At 44.7% G+C, this 20,878-nt stretch overlaps 1 protein-coding gene and 1 pseudogene across 2 annotated transcripts in view; one reads left to right on the forward strand and one right to left on the reverse strand.

Moving 5' to 3' along the window:
* Positions 1–20,878, forward strand: part of LOC126191402 (uncharacterized) — a 460,945-nt gene that overhangs the window by 360,742 nt on the left and 79,325 nt on the right. The window lies entirely within an intron of this gene.
* On the reverse strand, positions 10,290–10,407 carry LOC126089837 (5S ribosomal RNA; annotated as a pseudogene).

Genomic DNA, 20,878 nt, shown 5'->3' on the forward strand with positions numbered 1-20,878 from the left:
TCTACTTTGATGATTTTCATTCGCTTATGCCTTGTAGTATCATATTTTGGGGTAACTCTTCTCATTCTAGAAGGAATTTGGCTCAGAAACGGGCGCTTCGGGCAATAAGTGGTGTGAGTTTACGAACCTCTTGTCGACCTCTGTTAACGAGTCCGGGTATTTTGACATTGACCTCTCAATATGTATATTCCTCATTGTCGTTTCTTGTTACCAATATCAGTTTATTCCCAAGAATAAGCAGCTTTCACTCGGTTAATACTCGGCAGAAATCAAACCTACATTTGGATCGGACTTCCTGAACTCTTGTGCAAAAAGGTGTACAGTATACTGCTGCATCCATTTTCCATAAGCTGCCATTCGAATTCAAAAATCTTAGCATTAATCCACGCGCTTTCAAATCGAAACTGAGGAGTTTCCTCATGCGTGACTCCTTCTATTCTGTCGAGGAGTTCCTTGAAAAATTAAGCTGATTCTTATTGTATTGTTGATAGCGTTTACTTAAACTTATGGACAGGCTTTTTTCAGGTTCATGAACATTTATTTTTATCTGTTATTCCTTTTATGTTGTAATTTCGTGTACTGACACGTTCAATGACCTTGGAGATTTGCTCCTCAATTTGGACCTACGGAACTTGACGTGTAAATAAATAAATAAAAAACACTTCATAAGGTCTCGCCAGGTAAATGTTAGAATCTTTTGACAGTAACTCCAATACGTTCGCTTCAGTGGGTAGTGGCGGGTACATTTGGAAGTAACTGCCCAGATGAAACTGTACAACGGTGAAAAAGTCAAATAAACTGATTTTCTGGACCAAGTAACAGCAGCCAGTCCGACAGATTGTTGTCTTTCACAACAATTAATCCAGCAGTGGACGTCGTAGCAACTGAAATATTGTGTGGTGAGTGGAGAAGGAGAGGTACAAGTAACGCTAAATGTGTGGGAGGAAGTTGTCGGGCAGTACTCAGTGAAGTTTAATGCGAAAAAGTGTAAAGTGATGGTGACAACGAGGAATACGATGAGAGCAGCAATGGATATACGTATTCGAGGGCAGGTAGCGAAAAAGTGGAAAGTTTTGAGCACGTGGGGAGCATAATAGTAGACAGTGAGAGGAATGATAACGAGATTAGTGAAAGGGGAAGAAAAGTGTAAGAAACCTGAAATGAAGCAAGGATGCACAAGGAAACAAATGTTATACCGAGCATGTCGTGTTGCAGTACTCGAGTTCGCGCTGGAAACGTGGGTGTTGAAGAAAAGGGAAGTGAGCGGGATGCAGACTAACGAGATGAAATTTCAAGGGGAGTAGGATAGGAATAAGTAGATGAGACAGAGGAAAGAATGAGGCGGTGAAAGGAAATTCTGAAAGGAAAGCCCACGCAACAGGCCATACAGAAGACAAGACTTTATGGACATGTTAAGAAATGGGAATTGACAGGATACAAAGACAGACTCATAAAATGACAGGAGGAGGCAAGAGGTCTAGAGGAAGACCGAGTAACAGATGAATCGTTGGAGTCAAGGAATATATAAGGCATTGGGTATGATATAGTAACATAGTGAAGATAGAAATGAATGTAACCTCCTCCTCACTTATTGACCTTAATGACAGTGAAAAATTAAACCGCGTGCACCTAACGGAAATTTGGGAAAAGCAATCGTCAGCGAAGTTAATTTGTCGGTAAAGAGGAAGGAAAGGGTTACATCTAAATGAAAGGAAAAATGCAAATTAAATTGGTGGAAATTAATTTTAAGAAAAGAGTAAAATTAATAAAGCAAGTAAATGTGCGGTCGTTACGTTAGTCCTATGGATAACTACTATAATAACTGAAAATGAAAGATTAATACACATGCAATTAGGACTAAAAGTGTGGAAACTGAAGGTTGACACGTGTTGTGTGAAAACTGAATGTTTGTCAGAAGTAATAAATTTCGCTACACTCGGACTTAATTTAGCAAAATAATTAATAAAACCGTAAAACTGAAAGTTAATTTAGTGACTCAAATTAATAGTTAACTTTGTTTCTGAAGCACTACGAAATTCAATAAAATAAGGTTAGTCTTGGGTTACCTCAACAATCATTTCAAAGCTACTTGAATCTACGCAATTTAGAAATAAGAGATTTAACTTTTAACTTGAATTAAATGATTCTGAACAATCAACAATAGTAAAATTTAGTACGTACCAAGCTGAGCTGCAGTCACAGGTAAGCTAAAAATATGGTAACAAAACTCGCACTCTTAATTTGTGCTTGTGTAATCTAAATATTGTAGCCAGCTATGAATACTTTAACTGAACTTTGAAATTAAAGCAGTGAAATGGAATAATATTACTTTAATGCTGGCGTTTGAATTTCAACAACACTCGGTTTCATTCCGGAAAAGGGAGGGACCCTGTTGGGTAATGCAACTGGGACAATGAGCAACAAAGGTTCATGCTAAGTTGCTGTAATTATGTGAGGCAAATGGAACAATTTTAAAAAGCTGAGGTCTGCCATACAGTTTTAAAACTTTACGTGCTTCCAGTCTTCCTTGTTGGTTGATTGAAAGTTTAAAATCGTCGATCGAGGGGGTGGTGACAGTCACTCATTGTCGGCCGTCGCTGTTGCAGAAGCTGGATGTTGGCGCGCCTTCTTCTCGACACGGTCACCAGGTGAAACGGGCTCTTGATGTGCGCCAGCTAATGCTTCCCGTCCGCTACACCGTGTCAGAAACTATCAAAGCAAGTCGAACGGAATTACATGCTGCCAAACCCCGAAAGCGCGGCAACTCGCGGGAGCGTCACACAACACACCTGCTCCACTCGCTACTCCAGCCATACTCTCTCTGCTCTGCCCGCGCTCCATGCGGCAGAGTTAACACTACCAAAGATCCTAAACACTTTGGTTCTCCACGCGACCTATCGATGTAGTCGTTCGATAGAATAGTTTTCCCTAGGCCAGGCCCAGCGTAAAAATACAAATAATATTTACAAAACAAACCAATTATACATCGGCATAAATGAATACAATTACAATATATAAAGACACAGAAATGTCATATCTTCAGGTAACAAAATAGGGAAAAAAATTTATAGTACAATAGATGGAAATAGGAGGATATGCATTTCCGGCGTTACATGAAGACTGAAACTGGGGAGAGGAAGGGAAACGATGGAAAGAGGGCTTGTTTTCCGACCAGACACAGCCAGACTCTGGAAACCTTAGATGATATGATAGTGAGTGGTTTCCAAATCGGAGGAAGTTAACAATACCTGTCATTAGCATGATCACCCTTTTAAAATCATGTTAACATTCGAACCAAGCGACACTCTACAGCTGTCGAGTGGTTTGCTTAGGTGGTTTCACGCTGAGCAGGCAGGGGCCGCGACCTGCGGTGAACCCCCGCTCCGCTTATCTCAGCGGCGTCGGCGGAGCGCGTCGGCAGCGCATCGGGGCGGATCGTAGCGGAGGCCCTCACCTCGCTCACCGACCACCTGGCCTACATGCCCTCGCACGCACGTCTCCCCACTGCTGTCCAGAGCCCGCTGTGTTCGTTTCTATCGGCAAAGGATGGCCCATTTACACTACTGGCCATTAAAATTGCTACACCAAGAAGAAATGCAGATGATAAGCGCGTATTGGACAAATATATTATACTAGAACTGACATGTGATTACGTTTTCACGCAATTTGGGTGCATAGATCCTGAGAAATCAGTACCCAGAACAACCACCTCTGGTCGTAATAGCGGCCTTGATACGCCTGGGCATTGAGTCAAACAGAGCTCGGATGGCGTGTACACGTACAGCTGCCCATGCAGCTTCAGCACGATACCACAGTTCATAAAGAGTATTGACTGGCGTATTGTGACGAGCCAGTTGCTCGGCCACCATTGACCAGACGTTTTCGATTGGTGAGAGATCTGGAGAATGTGCTGGCCAGGGCAGCAGTCGAACATTTTCTGCATCCAGAAAGGCCCGTACAGGACCTGCAACATGCGGTCGTGCATTATCCTGCTGAAATGTAGGGTTTCGCAGGGTTCGAATGAAGCGTAGAGCCACGGGTCGTAACACATCTGAAATGTAACGACCACTGTTCAATGTCCCATCAATGCGAATAAGACGTGACCGAGACGTGTAACCAACGGTACCCCATACCATCACGCCGGTTGATACGCCAGTATGGCGATGACGAATACACGCTTCCAATGTGCGTTCACCGCGATATCGGCAAACACGGATGCGACCATCATGATGCTGTAAACAGAAACCGGATCCATGCGAAAAAATGACCTTTTGCCATTCGTCCACCCAGCTTCGTCGTTTAATACATCATCGCAGGCGCTCCTGTCTGTGATGCAGCGTTAAGGGTAACCGCAGCCACGGTCTCCGAGCTGATAGTCCATGATGTTGCAAACGTCGTCGAACTGTTCGTGCAGATGCTTGTTCTCTTGCAAACGTCCCCATCTGTTGACTCAGGGATCGAGACGTGGCTGCACGATCCGTTACAGCCATGCGGATAAGACGCCTGTCATCTCGACTGCATGGCGTTCCGTATTACCCTCATGAACCCACCGATTCCATATTCCGCTAACAGTCATTAGATCTCGACCAACGCGAGCAGGAATGTCGCGATACGATAAACCGCAATCGCGATAGGCTACAATCCGACCTTTATCAAAGTCGGAAACGTGATAGTACTCATTTCTCCTCCTTACACGAAGCATCTCAACGACGTTTCACCAGGCAACGTCGGTCAACTGCTGTTTGTGTATGAGAAATCGGTTGGAAACTTTCATCGTGTCAGCACGTTGTAGGTGTCGCCACCGGGGCCAACCTTGTGTGAATGCTCTGAAAAGCTAACCACTTGCATATGACAGCATCTTCTTCCTGTCGGTTAAATTTCGCGTCTGTAGCACGTCATCTTCGTGGTGTAGCAATTTTCTTTGCCAGTAGTGTACATTACTGCTATGTCCCTCCTACACACGCACACTCCATTGCGCACCGTGTGAAGTGTTGCAGTGCTTAAACCGATCGACTCGAATTTGGTAGAGGATTTCCTCCCACTCGTCCTGATTTAAGTTACTGTAAAACATATCAGATGAATGCTGGGATGGTTCCTTTAAAAAAGACGCTAGTAATTTGTTACCCAATCCTTATCTGTCCAGTTAAGCTTGTTCTCCATCTCTAGAGACCTACACGTTGACGGAACCTTATATCCTAGTTTTGCTTCACCCTAATTTTACGATTATAAACAAACAAACAAAGAACAAACGTGCACCGTCTAATCAAAAAGTCCCGAGACTGAATTTATTGGACGCGCGGGATTAGCCGAGCGGCCTAAGGCGCTGCTTTCACGGACTGTGCGGCTGGTCCCGGCGGAGGTTCGAGTCCTCCCTCGGGCATGGGTGTGTGTGTGTTTGTCCTTAGGATAATTTAGGTTAAATAGTGTAAGCTTAGGGACTGATGACCGCCGGCCGGTGTGGCCGTGCCGTTCTGGGCGCTTAAAGTCTGGAACCGCGTGGCCGCTACGGTGGGAAGTTCGAATCCTGCCTTGGGCATGGATGTGTGTGATGTCTTTACGTTAGTTAGGTTTAAGTAGTACTAAGTTCTAGGGGACAGATGACCACAGATGTTACGTCCCATAGTGCTCAGAGCCATTTGAACCATTTTTTTTTTTTTTGACTGATGACCTTAGCAGTTAAGTCCCATAAGATTTCACACACATTTGAACATTTTTTGAACTAATTTTATTCCTGGCTTATAAGCGACGTCAGCGCAGTAACTACAGTGGCAGTTTGAGCTAACGACTCTAAACAATAGATGTGCATTCGACCAATCAGTTGTGAGCAAGCAGAGTTAAGTACTGGACGTGCGGTCGTAGTGTTTCACAAATCGCAGTGTAGCAACATATCCTTATCAGGTGTTCAAGACTTAGTCTAGATGTTTTTGAAGAAGAGGAAGGGTGTGCCAAATTTCTCCCGCATACCGTAACTCTGGAAGACAAACTACGAATCGTGGACGCCTGCCATGATGTGGCTGAAATGCAAAAAGCAAAAAAAAATATTTTCTGGAAAAAGTCACGGATGACGAGACACGGTGTGATTAGCAGGAACCTACCACAGAACACCAATGTACAAAAGTTCACATGAAAGGCGAAATCTCTGACGACGTTATCGATATTCAAACCAACGTGATGAGCGAGCTGACAACGTTCCGAAGAAGGAATTTTCTGACAACTGAACAGGGAAGCATTATCGATCGATCGGTCGGCAACAGCTCGCCTCAGGAATCCGAAATGACAGGACACAATTTTGCAATACTGTAGATTCAGTTTTTGCGTCCTCACCGTTTTCTCAAACAAGTCAAGACACATTTTCTGCTTTTCAAAATGCGAATATTGCCGGTTCAAATGCACTGCCGAATAGCACTGAGGAACACCAGTGCATTGTTATTACAATTAATGCAACAAATGGGACAAAAGCTTCAAAAGTTAGACACAATAGAATAACACCTGAGACAAACACAGCAACAGCTGAAAAGTTAGACGCAATGGAACGAAATCAAAACCAGCCACAGACTGCACACAGCACAGCCGGTGATTTTCATACAGAGCGCTACGTGATGTTACCAACATAAAAACTGTGGCGAAATAAATAAAAAAAATAAAATTTATTGGTTTTTTGAAAAGAGGAAAAATTATGGACATGGAACTGTAAGTTTAGAATTTTTGAAAGTTTTTTTTTTTTTTTTTTTTTTTTTTTACGGACTGTGTTGACCGGCTTGAATGCGGACAAATTCAGTGCTGCGTGAAATTTGCCTGTAATATAATTTACCATTCCGATTAATTAGATTTTGAATTCTACGTCATTGTTGTTTTAATCAGAGTTCTCACCTTAGACGTAGAATTAGTCCTTCTGCCACAGTATTAGTTCATTAGTCGCCGTCGGTGTTCTTCTCTTTGTTGACCGTGTGTATCTTCCTGAGTCGGCATCGGTTCACTTCACGAAGGCGGTGGAAACCAAGGAATACAGTGCTACGTCACTTTAAATAATTCTCGTAAAACTTAGATACTTCTCACTATTTTTTATTCACAACACAATAAGACTTGCTGTGCTCGTCGCACAAACCATAATTACTAACTACATGGCTGCCTTTCCGCACACTCCAAAAATTACGTCCATTCTCCACAAGGCAACAATCGAAAGTGTCCCTTAGCTCCTTCTTGGAGTATGAAACAAAAGAGGATCCAATGTGAACATTACAAAGATTATAATCTACATGCCTCTCAATCTTTGGCGCAGCCTATTGTATGTCTCTGCGTCGGAATGTGTCATTACAAAACCTGAATAGCCTACTTACAAAAATATCTTAAAAGCACCCCCGACGTGTCCATTGTGCCCGGTAAGCTCCTGCTAGAGCAGTGGGAAATAATTTTAAAAAAGCCCGAGTACAGAAAAAGAGTGGTACTGTTAAGTGGCCCGATTCACGATCGCTGTGGGGCAGCAAAACACTTTTATTATCGACCTGCGTGACGGGCCTACTGCGGCAAAAGTAATGGCAGTTCTTGCGATAGTCTAGAACTGCCGAATTCCGCTGGCGTAAAGTGGAACTGTTTTCCCTCGAAGGAACGGTACCCACCCGGGCCCGGGTGCTCGCTCCCAGTATTCGCCTGGGTAGACGGCGCCTGCGGTACCGTTGCTCCGGAGCGACACGTGCGCGGTTTTTAGAAGGCGACGCCCCGCCGTGACTAACTGCCGCGCGGGTGGCCGCTTATGAGGCGCGAGGCGCAGGTGGGTACCCTCCGACAGCGCGGGCCGGGCGTGCGATGCGTCAGGCGCCGCGGAATCGTACCCGGAATGCCTACCTGACGAACCTACTGACTCAGAAACGATTACTCATCAGCGAATGGATGGCTACCGCTGACGTCCAGGGTTTCTTCGTGTGTTTTGGCCAAGTGGCCGACAGTCATAGTGAACCTACAGAGCGATCTCAAATCATTGGTCTATTTTATAAAAGTGTATTTTTGTACAGAAACCAGATGGCAGTTATAAGAGTCGAGGGGCATGAAAGGAAAGCAGTGGTTGGGAAGGGAGTGAGACAGGGTTGTAGCCTCTCGCCGACGTTATTCAATCTGTATATTGGGCAAGCAGTAAAGGAAACAAAAGAAAAACTAGGAGTAGGAATTAAAATCCACGGAGAAGAAATAAAAACTTTGAGGTTCGCCGATGACATTGTAATTCTGTCAGAGACAGCAAAGGACCTGGAAGAGCATCTGAACGGAATGGACAGTGTCTTGAAAGGAGGATACGAGATGAACAGCAACAAAAGCAAAATGAGGATAATGGAATGTAGTCGAATTAAATCGGGTGATGCTGAGGGAATTAGATTAGGAAATGAGACACTTAAAGGAGTAAATTAGTTTTGCTATTTGGGGAGCAAAATAACTGATGATGGTCGAAGTAGGGAGGATATAAAATGTAGACTCGCAATGGCATGGAAAGCGTTTGTGAAAAAGAGAAATTTCTTAACATCGAGTATAGATTTGTCAGGAAGTCGTTTCTGAAAGTATTTGTTTGCAGTGTGGCCATGTATGGAAGTGAAACGTGGACGATAAATAGTTTAGACAAGAAGAGAATAGAAGCTTTCGAAATGTGGTGCTACAGAAGAATGCTGAAGATTATATGGGTAGATCACGTAACTAATGAGGAGGTATTGAATAGAATTAGGGAGAAGAGAAATTTGTGGCACACCTTGACTAAAAGAAGGGCTCGGTTGGTAGGAGGCTTCATTCTTACTGGATCTAGTCGACAAAATCTGTATTTCTATGCTTCTAACATCTGTTTCAAAACTGATAACGCATATTACCATAAGCAACGGAAAATGACGCCATCTGTCGTGTTACATACGTGGCCCATATTGAGGGTATCTGATGGTTACGGAAATTGGAAATTTGTGGTAAGGTCCCATGCGACCGAACTGCTGAGGTCATCGGTCCCTAGGCTTACACACTGCATAATCTAACTTAAACTAACTTACGCTAAGGACAACACACACACCCATTCCCGAGGCAGGACTCGAACCTCCAACAGGGAGAGCCGTGCCAACCGTGATAAGGCGCCTCAGATCGCGCGGCGATGGTAATGTAAAAAATTCATACGGTCGTAAGGTTAGTAACTTACGTTCAGTTGCTGTGAATAAATTTCCTTAACGTCCAATGATTTATAATCACACTGTAAAATACCTACAGTTCATAGGGTGGAGATCTAATATTGTTTAGGAGACTCTGGAACTGGATGGAGCGCACTGTCCATCTGGTGCCATTAGCGTGTACTCCCCGGAAAAATATCGGTGCACAACTTTTGTGTAGCTCTTAACACATGACTGGTATACATGTGCTGCAAAGAGAGCAGTAATAATTTACGGAACAAACGTCCGACCAAACAAATTTCGTACACAGCATCCGTGTTAAATGACTTAGACTACTTCATTAAAATTATTAGAAGCTTGCACTACTCCTCTACTGTGGCATTAATAGAAGTAGCCACGATTAAATCAAATCTATAAATAATTACACTGATATTAAGTTGTAATGTAGGGTTACGCTGTACAGTGAGCAGTTGAGCATCTCTGAAGTGAATATTTTTTTTATCGAAATTCTCACTAAATCGCATCGAGACGCAGTTCCGCGTTATGAGTCTGGCGTTTCTTTACCGTCCAATCTCAGCACTTGCGACGGTGAGTGCGGACAGCGTCCTCTTCCGATACAGCCGTGTAGTGACCCTTAGGCAGACGATGAAGTAGCGCTCAGTCACCAACAAAGCGTCATCCCTTGAGCGTGATCGCGTGCTTACGTTAGCGGTCCCACCATTGTCTCACAGATGTTGCTTTATCAGAGGGTGTACTGTCTTTCTGATACAACCATCGTCTCCGAAATTTCCCCCTACTGTACGCAGTCCATAGTGCTGTAAATGTGTTCGTATCTATACGCAGTGAGCGTTTTCTTAAGAGCAACAACTGAACCACACCCCAACCATGGAAATCATCCCCCCACCCCCACCATACCGCAACACCACCTGTTCCGCACTTCACTGTCGGCTCTAGACATGGAAGCACTCCGTCTTCAGGCCGCAAGTGGCCCATCGGGACCATCCGACCGCCGTGTCATCCTCAGTTGAGGATGTGGATAGGAGGGGCGTGTGGTCAGCACACCGCACTCCCGGCCGTTATGATGGCTTTCTTTGACCGGAGCCGGTACCATTTGGTCGAGTAGCTCCTCAATTGGCACCACGAGGCTGAGTGCACCCCGAAAAATGGCAACAGCGCATGGTGGCCTGTATGGTCACCCATCCAAGTGCCGGCCACGCCCGACGGAGCTTAACTTCGGTGATCTCACGGGAACCGGTGTATCCACTGCGGGAAGGCCGTTGCCTCTGTGCCTCTAGACATGGGGGGTGGTAATATTTTCCAGACATTCGCTAAACCCAAATCCTTCCAGCCGACTCCAGCAGGGTACTGCGTAATTCGTCACACCAAATTACTCGTTTCCAGTGTCCAGTGGCACTACCTCAGGTGACTGCAGAAATCTGTGGCTTGTAAGGAGCTGCTCAGACCGTTGTATCCCATTATTTTTAACTCCCACCCGCAGTCATTGTTACTAACTGGATTGCTGGTAAGAATATCGGACTCACAAGTGATTTATTCCGCTGATTTCAAGCGACTTCAATACAACCGCTGCTTCGCAATGCTCGACTGCCCGTGTCCCTCAGCACGTGAGCTGCGCCTTGTCTTGATTTATTTGTGGTTGTTCCTTCGCGTTTCCACATCACAGTCACATCATCAGTAGTCGATTTGGGCAGCTTTCGAAGGGCTGAATTGTCCCTGACGGAATGTTAATCGGGTGACACCCAATGACTAGTCTACGTTCTACGTCACTGAGGTCTCCTGTCCATTCCGCTGACTCCATCTCTGCCGACATTTATATTGACGGGCCCGCCTGTCGTGACATCTAGCGTCAATTCGGCATTACATACGGGTGTCCGGATACTTTTGATCTGGTAGTAAATATAGCTGTGGCTCTCTCAATTAATCCATATTGCATACATTCCACTTAGTGACTCTACGTAATGAAGTACGCGAAACCTTCGCTAGTCAGCACCTTCATTTTTAAGACCTGGCATCAGACGTGCGATGTGCCTTTGAGCTGTTGGCCTGCTCCCCCGGCGCCCTCGTTACGGGAGCGCGGCAGCGGAAGACGCCCCCCGGCCCCCGCCTGTCGCAGAGAGGAAGTGGGCGCCGCCCCTGTAAACAGGCGTTTATTGCGCCTAACTGGAAGAACATACAACACAGCCTGCCGCCGCTACAGCTGCGCCTCGGGCCGCATCGCACCGGCTGGCCTCGCCTGGCGGGCCTCTCGCTTACTTGCCACCCCTGAGTTACGCGGCGCTGCTTCGGGATCCGCCGCACTCCCGACACTCTACCGGTCACTCACACTTCATTACTGACAGGGGTGGACAAAATACGCAAGCACCACAAACGGAACACTTTACTTCCCGACCACGACATTTTACACCTCGACGGCTGTGACCATTATCAGAAACATGTGGTGACGTAACAGTAAACAAGTACAGTGGCGACTAAGGAAGACCCATCGCACTGTGCATGGTTTCAAAACATTTGTGTATATACCATCAAGTGATAGAGCGTGCCTTCTTGAAACATCCCGATAAAAACTCAACATAAGCCTACCGAAGCATCGAGGTGCAGTAATGTTGTGGACGAATAATACCATGCCTTATATGGTGTAGGAAAACCATCGGCACTGAAAACAGCTTCCAGTCGCCCCGGAATGCATAGAAACAAGTCCTTTGTGGTTTTCAAGGGAATCTTATACCAGTCTTCCTGCAAATGGCTCTGAGCACTGTGGGACTTACCATCTATGGTCATCAGTCCCCTAGAACTTAGAACTACTTAAACCTAACTAAGCTAAGAACAGCACACAACACCCAGTCATCACGAGGCAGAGAAAATCCCTGACCCCAGTCTTCCTGCAAAACAGTGGCAAGTTTGAAACGTCCCCTTAGAAAAATTGTACAAGACTGTGCTTAAACTGACACACAATATTTTTAGCGCAACGCAATGTGACTTTCAAAAATCCCTACAAAAGAATAGCCCTGACTAACATTAACCTATGCGTTTCACAAATCGCTTACCTCACCAAAAATCTTCGTTACTCGAACTACTGCAATACAGCGAGCGCCGCTACTGCCAGCTAAATAAAAGATTCAAACTACGAAAGGCACTAGCCGTCTCTTCATCGTATCTGTGATCTTTTCTGTATTTTTGTATAAGTCTTCATTTCTCCTTTTAATCCACCTATTTTCCTTGTTTTTTCTATCTCTTTTTTCTAGTTCTCTTAATTAGCTTTTTTTATTGAATGTTAGGCACTCTGATCCATACGTTGCTTGTGTCCTAATAACTGAATTATAATGTCTAATCTTCGCTAATCTTATTGTAGTAGTTTTGTGTTAATTTATATGCAAATTCTATCTTTTTTTATTTTTGCTTTATTTGTTGTGTTATCCAGTCCATTGGCTTGGATCCACTCCCTCAGGTATTTGAATCTATCAACTCTTTTAATTTTTCCATACTTTGTTTTCATAAACTTTTCTGTATTATGTCTGTGTTCTATATACTCGGTTTTTTTCATAGGATATTTTTAGCCCAGTCTTTTCAGCAATCTCGAGTAACAGATCAAGCATAACTGTTGCGTCAGTTTGGTTTTCAGTTATCAATGCCATGTCATCCGCAAAGGCTAAACTAGAAATGAATATGGATGATGTCCTTTAGTGTAGGCCTATATCTGAGAACTGCGGAGTACCAAGCATTCAAGTTTTTTTACGTCATTGTCTAACTAGGCAAAGGGTTCTGTTCATATGTTATATGACAGATTTCAGATCCTATCGTATTAGGTATATAACATGCCACTGATGAAGGGTACGTTTGTGGCAAACAAACATTTCTAGTGCAGCTCATACGGTGTAGAAGATGCCCTTTAATAAACTGCACAATGGGATGAATATGATCAGCGAAAATTATCACATAATCCTCGGCAGTAATGCTGCGTTGCGGAAAGGCCCTGAGGTCCGTGGAATACCGCGAGATGGGTGCCCAAATCATCCCCGGTCCCACGCCATGTTTTGCTCTTGGCTCTTGTTATTTTTGTATGTCCTTGTCATTATCGGGGTAGGACCCGCTCCACATCTCAATTAGTCTACGCCCTGAGGAATGTTTCTGAAACACAGCTTAAATACGTCGATTTTAGTGTTTTAACATTTTAAGTGTTTTGTAGATGACGCGGCAGTAAACCCAGAAGAATTTTAATAACGTTGACACCGACCGTGGGAGCTTAGGTATTTATACCACCTTTAGAGATGGTGAACAGCAACATTGACGGAATCGTTAAGGGGCTCCGGAACGCCCTACACTTGCAATGTTAAAATAACGCTTATAAATTACATCTTTCCTCACAAAGTATTTGAGGTAGGAAGTTTAACTTTTTACAGATTATTTATTGGAATATGGGCTACAACTTAACACAGGGATTTTACAAAATTTTAGTTCAGTTATTAAAGATGATTTTTTTTCAATTGTAATGAAAATTCACAACATTTTTTTGCAATTTTTTATTTATATATTAAAAAATATACAGTTTTTTGGAAAAAGACTGTGTTAAATTATGCAGAAGGTACTGTGTAACATTTACTGAAAGTTTGAAACAAATATGTTTGGAAGATCCTTAGAAAACATGTAATTAGTATGAGAAAATAAAAGTTTTGGGAATCGAGCGACAAAGATTGGATTAACTTTTTGGTGCATTCCAGGTCCATAGGATGGATTATCTTCATCCTCTGCAAACTCCTCCTCCAGCTTCCTCTTGTTCCTCCTCCTGTGCCCGCATCTCGTGGTTGTACGGTAGCGTTCTCGCTTCCCATGCACGGGTTCCCGGGTTCGATTACCGGCGGGGCAGGGATTTTCTCTGCCTCGTGATGGCTGGGTGTTGTGTGCTGTCCTTAGGTTTGTTAGGTTTAAGTAGTTCTAAGTTCTAGGGGACTTATGACCACAGCAGTTGAGTCCCATAGTGCTCAGAACCAGCCCAGCCCCTCCTCCTGTTTACTCTTGCTTGTATTTCTAAACTCTTTACAGCCCTGTCTGCAGCCCGAAGGCGTTCCTTGTCTAAAGCAAGCATCGCTCGTACCATGTTAGAACCAAAGTTTACAGTAATAACACATACCTTTGGCTTTCCTACATTTCTCATTTTCTTAAAAGCCTTCAGAGGATTTCTAATAACTTTACTTTTACTCATTATTATACTTCAACAAAACAGAGACTCAAGAAACAGAATTAATTACGAATATTTTCGAGATAACGACAGAGTAAAAAAACATGAAACAATCGACAATCACACCAGCGATATATATTGAACCATCACAGGTTAGCCACAACACATACTTTATCTCACATCACTAAAATGTACCTGATGAACACGGACGTTAATAATAACACCATTTGACAGCAGTTTAACAGCGCCACAATGGGTCACGCCTATGTAGAACACATTTCAAAAAAAATTTAAAAATAGTTGTAGTCTTCGGAATTGAATAAATTATATATCTATTAAAAGGTAATAGTCTACAGATTCAGAAAACGCAAAAAAGGAAAAATTGAACTTTTCATGATTTTGAGCCTTTCCGGAGCCCCTTAAAGGTATCCCCACAAGCCTCTTCGACATTAACTCACACCCTGCGCTGTCTATGCCTAAGGACGAACTGCAGTCGCCATCCCCTCTTGTCGTGCACATATTTCGTAGCAGCTGGGTCAAACTAAGTGGGAACTGTTTTAATGAGGAGTGAAGCCCTGAGCGGTCGCCGCGGTTTGGTCACCGCTCATATCCCACGAGAGCTTCTGCGCCGTTTAGCAGTAACGCTATAGCGGCGCCCTCTGTCGCAAGCCATTTCCCACAGGCGCAGCCACGCGGAAGCCCGGCGCTCCGGTTTTGCGCAGTTTCCACGCGGAAACGAGCCTGCACTGCCGAGAAATCCCGCTTTCGCTTCAGCCGTCTGCATCGCCCACTGCAAACCTCTTTCGTAAACACGTGTTTTACTAACCACAGTGAATAACACCGTACTAATACACTCGTGGAAATGGAAAAAAGAACACATTGACACCGGTGTGTCAGACCCACCATACTTGCTCCGGACACTGCGAGAGGGCTGTACAAGCAATGATCACACGCACGGCACAGCGGACACACCAGGAACCGCGGTGTTGGCCGTCGAATGGCGCTAGCTGCGCAGCATTTGTGCACCGCCGCCGTCAGTGTCAGCCAGTTTGCCGTGGCATACGGAGCTCCATCGCAATCTTTAACACTGGTAGCATGCCGCGACAGCGTGGACGTGAACCGTATGTGCAGTTGACGGACTTTGAGCGAGGGCGTATAGTGGGCATGCGGGAGGCCGGGTGGACGTACCGCCGAATTGCTCAACACGTGGGGCGTGAGGTCTCCACAGTACATCGATGTTGTCGCCAGTGGTCGGCGGAAGGTGCACGTGCCCGTCGACCTGGGACCGGACCGCAGCGACGCACGGATGCACGCCAAGACCGTAGGATCCTACGCAGTGCCGTAGGGGACCGCACCGCCACTTCCCAGCAAATTAGGGACACTGTTGCTCCTGGGGTATCGGCGAGGACCATTCGCAACCGTCTCCATGAAGCTGGGCTACGGTCCCGCACACCGTTAGGCCGTCTTCCGCTCACGCCCCAACATCGTGCAGCCCGCCTCCAGTGGTGTCGCGACAGGCGTGAATGGAGGGACGAATGGAGACGTGTCGTCTTCAGCGATGAGAGTCGCTTCTGCCTCGGTGCCAATGATGGTCGTATGCGTGTTGGCGCCGTGCAGGTGAGCGCCACAATCAGGACTGCATACGACCGAGGCACACAGGGCCAACACCCGGCATCATGGTGTGGGGAGCGATCTCCTACACTGGCCGTACACCACTGGTGATCGTCGAGGGGACACTGAATAGTACACGGTACATCCAAACCGTCATCGAACCCATCGTTCTACCATTCCTAGACCGGCAAGGGAACTTGCTGTTCCAACAGGACAATGCAAGTCCGCATGTATCCCGTGCCACCCAACGTGCTCTAGAAGGTATAAGTCAACTACCCTGGCCAGCAAGATCTCCGGATCTGTCCCCCATTGAGCATGTTTGGGACTGGATGAAGCGTCGTCTCACGCGGTCTGCACGTCCAGCACGAACGGTGGTCCAACTGAGGCGCCAGGTGGAAATGGCATGGCAAGCCGTTCCACAGGACTACATCCAGCATCTCTACGATCGTCTCCATGGGAGAATAGCAGCCTGCATTGCTGCGAAAGGTGGATATACACTGTACTAGTGCCGACATTGTGCATGCTCTGTTGCCTGTGTCTATGTGCCTGTGGTTCTGTCAGTGTGATCATGTGATGCATCTGACCCCAGGAATGTGTCAATAAAGTTTCCCCTTCCTGGGACAATGAATTCACGGTGTTCTTATTTCAATTTCCAGGAGTGTAGTTCTGTGGCGGGCACCTTACTTTAACCAAACATACAGCGAATAAACGTAGGATTTCCGTGAATATCATTGTACATTTTCGGTTACAGTGCCACTGCTCTGAAAACGATATCGCCTTGTCTCATTTACTAAACTAAATCGCCAGGAAGTTCATGCGCGAGTGCTAACAGGGGCAAGTGTACTGAACAAACAGTGTTGGATCAAGGAAACTGAGGTGCACACAGTTTCTGAAGGTTTGCTGTAAATGGCACCAAGCAAAACTCCGAACAAAGTATTATTTTAAGGCAACCAGGTGTTGCCAGTCGTGAATATGGAGTTATTCGTGCGTTTATGCGTGAAATAAACAGTTCCCGAAAACAATAAAAAGACACGTTACACAGCTTACACAAATCGTGCAGAGACAACAACGCAGTTTACCTTTCATCATGACACTGCTACTGGGAATTCACAGTTAAACGAAAAATACTCTCCTTGTCGAACACTGAATGAGAACAAGAACGTGTTTCAAAAAAAAAGTTATGGAATTAAATTCTAAAATCAGTGATATGTTCGTCGTCTTAACGCTTAAGGTCACGCGAAAATCGGTTCAAGGCTGAAGACATTATACAGTACATGTGTTACAGTAAAGCTTAGTTTTCTTGATGCCATACCACACAATGGCTGATCGTGGAAACGCACTGGTGAATTCTACAACTCGTATCCAGAAGAAGTTATGCTAAAATCCTGTCCGATCATCCTTTCAGAAATTTCCATGCTTTTCCTAACAATCTGATACGAAGGAACGAAATGTGAGTTTATGAAACTAATGGTTGGCTCCTCCTTCCCTGCTGTTCGTAATGTGGAAGGGAATCGAGATCAGAAACAGCACTTCTTATCACCGGATTGGGGGAGAAAAGAAATGATACACAAGCGTGTGTATGTGTGTGTGTTTGTGTGTGTTCCTATACGACAAAGGTAAGTGCTGTTTCAGATCTCGGCCCCTTCTTAAACTCGGATCTTTCCTGTGAGATCCCTTTGAAAAGGGAATGGAAAAAGTAGTTCGGAACTGGGAATTTATGGGGTTACTAGTTGCAGTCATTGCCTTATAACCAACAGAAACGTCCAGAAATTTTTTGTTGGTATCGACAAAGTGAAATAAATATTTAGATTCCTTAGCGTAGTTTTTGGATGGATTCGGGCACGCATATGATAGCTGTTATGCTCGAAGAGACCTCGAGAAATGACACGCGGCAAGGCTGTTTGGTACAATCTTTTCGTTTGTTCTCCCTGAACAACTCGCCGGAAGTAAGAGATGGGCGGAAGAGTTTTTGTGTTGACAGCGAGCAACAAGTAACTAAGGTTTAGTCTCTAGATGCGGAAAGGTCTTGTTTACTTGCATAAGTCATTCGCCATAAGTATTTTTCTTTCTTAACGATGCGATCCAAGTGAAGGATACACGCAGAAAAAGAGAACGGAATACAGAAAGGAAACGCCACTCAGCCAAAGAGAGCTTATTGCGAATGCTCTAATCGACCCATGTGCGCTCCCCACCGGATCTTTGAGCGGTTTGTAGCTTTCTCTCCTGACCTTTGCTCTCTCGGTTTTAGCCGGAGAGAAACCCATGTTTCATAACTTCCCATTTAAATTCATTTCTTTTGATCGCAGGAAAGGAAGTCAACGAAGTTGCCACAGCCGCTCAACTTCCTGTTCAAGATGTGTGTATCTGCACCGTTCTTCTTTGACTAAAACAACAAATGGGCCAGCGCTTTTTAGACCAACTCTTTTGTCTATAAATCTACAAGAGAAACTTAACTTCATGTTGCGGCATAACCAGCAATATCTGTATATGCTCCACAAATGGCTGCCAGTTAGTGAGGTGGTTTTACGCTGATCTGTGTGGGATATACTAACCAGGTTTCACAGAAATATTAACTTCAAACTTAAATGACCACGTACCATACCGAAACTATTGGGACAATCAATGAACGAAAGTATGTTATCGAGCTATTATTATTTATCAGAATTTCGAGGAGAAGCGGTCCCGCCGGCCGGTGTGGCCGAGCGGTTCTAGGCGCTTCAGTCTGGAACCGCGCGACCGCTACGGTCGCAGGTTCGAATCCTGCCTCAGGCATGGATGTGTGTGAAGTCCTTAGGTTAGTTGGGTTTAAGTAGTTCTAAGTTCTAGGGGACTGACGACCTCAGATGTTAAGTCCCACAGTGCTCAGAGCCATTTGAACCAAGTACCGGTCCCTTGCATCGATTTGAAAGTGGAACACCCACTCTACTAATCGAGCACAGACAATAGCGAATGATGCATCTAAGAAGATACTGCCCCGTACAGGTCTTAACGTTCACAGCCTCCACAGGGATTAAGGATGATAAGAAATCGGAGAAGAGAACTGGGTAATTGAGTACCAGTAGTTGAAACGAAGTACTTATAACTCGCCAAAGAGCCTCAGAACAATGTTACATCCAAAATGAAGGCTGTGAAGAAAGGAAGGCTACTTTAAACATTCTATTTTGTGTACCCAATCCTCTCTACAATATCTGTTACGTATACAGATCGTTTAGATGCTTCTCCCAATACACATATTAAAAAAGAAATAAACAAACCGTGACTGAGACATCCAGAAAAAATGACTTATAAAGTGTAAACTGACTTCCAGAAATTAATACTTCTCTAAGGACAAGATAGAAGTGTTCAGGGGTAACAATAAGAAATAGAAAGGGAAGATCATGTAAAATGAGTAGGGAAAGTACTTGGAAGACTTACATTTGTTGGAAGGGTTTTGGGAAAGCGCAGCGCATCTGTTAAGGAAATGGAATGCATTGGTGCAATAACAAAACAGAAGTCATGTTTACACACTTTCGAGTGAAACACAAAAACCCGTCCAGAAATTGGAAGAATTTATTAATTGGTCTTTTGTATTCCCGACCTTTATTAGGCTACCAACATTACATAACCAAAGAAAGATTGCGATATTTACTGAATTTGAAAAGATAGGACTTCTCTCGCTGTTGCACCAAAAACTTTGTTTTTTTAATGTGATGTCAGAAAATGAACAAGTAATTATGTCTCTGAGCACTATGGGACTTGGCATCTGAGGTCATCAGTACCCTAGAACTTATAACTACTTAAACCTAACTAACCTAAGGACATCACACACATGCATGCCCGAGGCAGGATTCAAACTTGCGACCGTACCAATATTCACTTTTCCACATAATTACCATCCAATTGGATACCTTTCTGCCAACGATAAACAAGTTTTCTGAAGCCGTCACAGAGGATGCCGACACTCAGTTTCCGCAACCACAGTCTCACAGTTCCCTCAACGTCTTCATCAGAAGTATAATGACGTCCCCGCAGATCGTCTTCCATTATCGGGGGCAGATGGAAGTCAGACGGTGCTAAATCTGGACTGTATGGAGGATGCCGTACGGTGGTGAAATTCAATCTCTGAAGTTCTGCTGTGGTGGCACGTGAAGTGTGTGGTTTGGCATTTTCATGCTGTAGGAAATGTTACCCACACGTTCCTGTGAAATGCCGATTGTGCTTGCAGTTTCTCTCTGAATGATACGACGATCGTCCTGAATCAATCTGTCAACATTTTGCTTGTTAAACTCTGTGGTTGCTGTCACAGGAAGTCCAACTCTTTGTTTGTCACACACGCCTCAACATCTTTGAAGTTACTCGCCCAACGACGCACAGTACTCACACGAACACAGTCACCAGAAACTGCTGAATCTCCTTTGGGGTGACACCTTCTGCTGTCAAGAATTCAATGATTGCACGTTGCTTACATCGCACTGACCGACCGTCCGCGCAGGGTACCATACTTTACACTGTAACAACACAACCGTTCAATGCTAAAGCTTCCCGCCAACTGGGGTTGTAGAGAAGACGCTACGGAACAAGCCAGTACCTGGCGCATACCATGCTGCCAACTGTTGAAGAGTTACGAAGATGGAGGCATTACTTTTCAGTCAACCCTCGTACATACAGCAATTACTCAACGTAATGTTAATACCGTCTTGAAATGAGTTTTTGAATGTGTTCTCCGATTTCTCAGCGTTAATAGGTCGTCTCAGAAAGACGGTGTTTCCCTTTTCACATGTACGAGGTGCATTCAAGTTCTAAGGCCTCCGATTTTTTTTCTTCGGACTGGAAAGAGATATAAACATGCGCATTGTTTTAAAATGAGGCCGCGTTCATTGTCAATACATCCCAGAGATGGCAGCAGCGTACGGCAGATGGAATTTTACCGCCAGCGGTGAGAATGAGAATTGTTTTAAATACTTAAAACGGC

Source organism: Schistocerca cancellata, chromosome 6 (genome assembly GCF_023864275.1).
Source record: "Schistocerca cancellata isolate TAMUIC-IGC-003103 chromosome 6, iqSchCanc2.1, whole genome shotgun sequence".
Taxonomy (NCBI): domain Eukaryota; kingdom Metazoa; phylum Arthropoda; class Insecta; order Orthoptera; family Acrididae; genus Schistocerca; species Schistocerca cancellata.